Below are 3,019 nucleotides of genomic sequence, written 5' to 3'. Positions count from 1 at the left end.
ATTTGAGTGCATATTAGAAAATATAAATAAATGATTTTAAACAAATGGCAATTTATTGATCTACATAAGTCTAAAAACTAAGGGTTATGTACAAATACTTGCAGGCAAAGTGTTCCAAATTACAGAATCATCTCTCTCTCTCTCTCTCTCTCTCTCTCTCTCTCTCTCTCTCTCTCTCTCTCTCTCTCTCTCTCTCTCTCTCTCTCTCTCTCTCTGTCTCACACACACACACACACACACATACACACACACACACACACACAATCTCTGTACCAAGAAAGGGAGACTCAAGAGATTGATAACCCAAGAAGGACCCTATTGGATAGGATATCCACATGAGTATGTTACCAGACAAAAACAATATGTATTCACTAGAACTACTCTCTGCAAGTTATGGCCTTTAATAACTTCGTGTGAGTCAGAGAGTTGAGAGGAGCATTTAGCCAATAGAAAGATATCTATGGCACATTCTTTATTTGAGTACTACAAAAGCTGATAATTTAGTTAGAAAGATATGAGATATTCAAAAATAACTATATACAAAGTAAAATATAGTAAGGCTTTTTATGAACTTTTGTGGCTGACCTTTGAAGAGTAGTGGATTGCTAATGTTTCTCCCTGTTGCTTCTGGCTTGAGGCTAATACTTCTGCAGCATTTTCCTGTATTTATTTCCTCTATCATACATTATTTTTTTTCCTTTGTGCATATGTCACTGCCAGCTAACACTGCAATTCTTTTTTCTCTTAAATGACCACAAATTCAAGGGAGATATCATTTTACTAAAGGATTAGAGCAACGATTTGGATATTTATAGTACAGGGCAGCACTTCGTGCTATTTAAAAAGGAATATTATCTCTTTAAGACTTTTTTTGAACTCCTACAACTAATTAATTTGAAATTCTATTTTTTCCTTCATTAAGAAATAGTATAAATATTTAAGGAAGTCCCTTCTAATGACTCTCTGAGTCAGCCATGGTTCAGTCAGAGAAGTCATGTTCCTACAATGGTTATGGGATTAAGAGATTTCTTATATTATTTATATTCTTATACAAATACAGACATTGCTAAGGATGAGAAGTTATGCAAGAAATGTTATAGCATCAGAGAAAGGGTGAATAATTAGCCCACAGGAAATCAGCTCAGAACTTGCCAGAAAAATATGACAAACAAACATGTCAGATCATCCAAGTGAGACTGAAGTGGAAGCTTAAAGAGATGTCTATGGGAACAGTTACCTCTATAAAGTTAAAACCTCTGTGATCTGCACTCAAGCATCTGGTAGTGGTCCATGGGCTGCTGTTTAATAGCAGAAACAGCAGTTGAAAAAATAAGCTGGATGAAGAGTAGAGAAGAGGATAAACTGGGACGAATTGAGTGAATCTGCTTCTGCCCAGCTACATATCTTATCATTATAACTTTTTGAAAGTAGTGACTACTCATCACTTCTACTTTCCATATATTACTCTAGTTTCTCCTGTGGCTAACCCTATCTCTAGAGACTTAAAGTGAAGAGGATTGTGGGAAATGTGATTCCCAACTCCAACTGGTTGATTAGCAACATTCACTACTGTCTATTATTTCAATTTGTCATTCATACGCACCTTATTTGGAAGCCATATTTAAGTTCCAAATGAAGGAATATAAAACTTTGTCTGCACATCACAGGATTTTACTATACCTTGTATAAGTAAATGCATGTTAACACTCTCTTCGAAGAGAGTGCACAAGGACCCACATGTTACTTTAGCCACTGTTGTGTAATGTTTATTCTTCCTCAAGCTAATTCACTCTGTTTTTGATATCTAGCAACTTACTAGTGAGAATATGAACATATGTTATATAATAGGAGTGGGGGCGATGATATACACACACATGCAAATAAACTGACATAAATACGAGGAAGACATGTAAATGTCTTCCTTCATTTCCATAACTGATTATCCTGTATATTAATTCTCTATTGCTGCATAACAAATTACCACAAATTTAGGGGTGTAAAACAGGATTCATTTATTATTTCACAATTCTGTCATTCAGATATTGAGCATAGCATAACTCGGTTCTTTGTTCAGTGTCTCACAAGGCTAGTCTCAATATGCCACCCAAACTGGACTCCTTTCTAGAGCTCTGGGTATTTTTCCAAATTTCTGTGCATGTTGGCAGCTTTCTGTTCCATCTGATTATAAGACTGAGGTCTCTGCTTTCTTGGTTGGCTGTTGTCCTGGAGATTACTCTGCTCCTAGATTCCATCCACATGTCTTACTAATTTGGCCTCCGTACAACATAGCATGCCTGACTTCTTCAGGGCTAGGAGTATTTCAAAGAGCTCAATCACCCTTTTAAGAGGTGATTTCTCCGATTGAATCAGAATCATCCAGGATGATATCCCTTTAAACTACCTCAAACACAACTGAATGGAACCTTAATTACGTATAAAAATATCTCTGCCTTTGTGATCGATCGATCGATCGATTTTTTTTTTTTTTTTTTTTTTTTTTTTAGGCAAGGCAACCCTTGGTTGATCTCACAAATTGCAAGGACCTTGTCAACTTACAATCCCTTATTTTTTTTTATTTTTAATGCCTATAGCACCTGGTCTACCTAGATGATCTCCCATCCAAGTACTAACCAGGCCCGACCCTGCTTAGCTTTTGAGGTCAGATGGGATCGGACTTGTTCAGGGTAGCATGGCCATAGACTCTGCCTTTGTGATTTACTATAATATAATTATGGGACTAAAATCCATCATGTTCACAGTCTTTCCCATACTCCAAGGGGACATCAGGGAGTAGGAACATGTGGCTGTGTTAGAATTCTGCCTACTATGTATGGTCACGGCCTCAATTTATAACTTATATCTTTTATTTTCTACTCCATATCCTGTTTACTTTCAGCAAGCCCCTTAGTTAACTGTAGTCACTTCACTGCTGGGATGACCCAAACCTTCTGTGGGAGTCAATATTATGTGTCTACTTGAATAAGTAAGGGATGCACAGATATCTGGTTAAACATTATTT

General features: G+C 36.7%; 1 pseudogene; it reads right to left on the bottom strand.

The window, feature by feature from the left end:
• Positions 1–2,582: 2,582 nt before the first annotated feature.
• LOC118603546 lies at positions 2,583–2,701 on the bottom strand (annotated as a pseudogene).
• Positions 2,702–3,019: the final 318 nt, after the last annotated feature.

The sequence above is a fragment of the Rousettus aegyptiacus genome, unplaced genomic scaffold (genome assembly GCF_014176215.1).
Source record: "Rousettus aegyptiacus isolate mRouAeg1 unplaced genomic scaffold, mRouAeg1.p scaffold_m13_p_5, whole genome shotgun sequence".
NCBI lineage: Eukaryota > Metazoa > Chordata > Mammalia > Chiroptera > Pteropodidae > Rousettus > Rousettus aegyptiacus.
The sequence above is the reverse complement of the archived record's forward strand: the minus strand, read 5'-3'. Positions and strand labels throughout refer to the sequence as shown.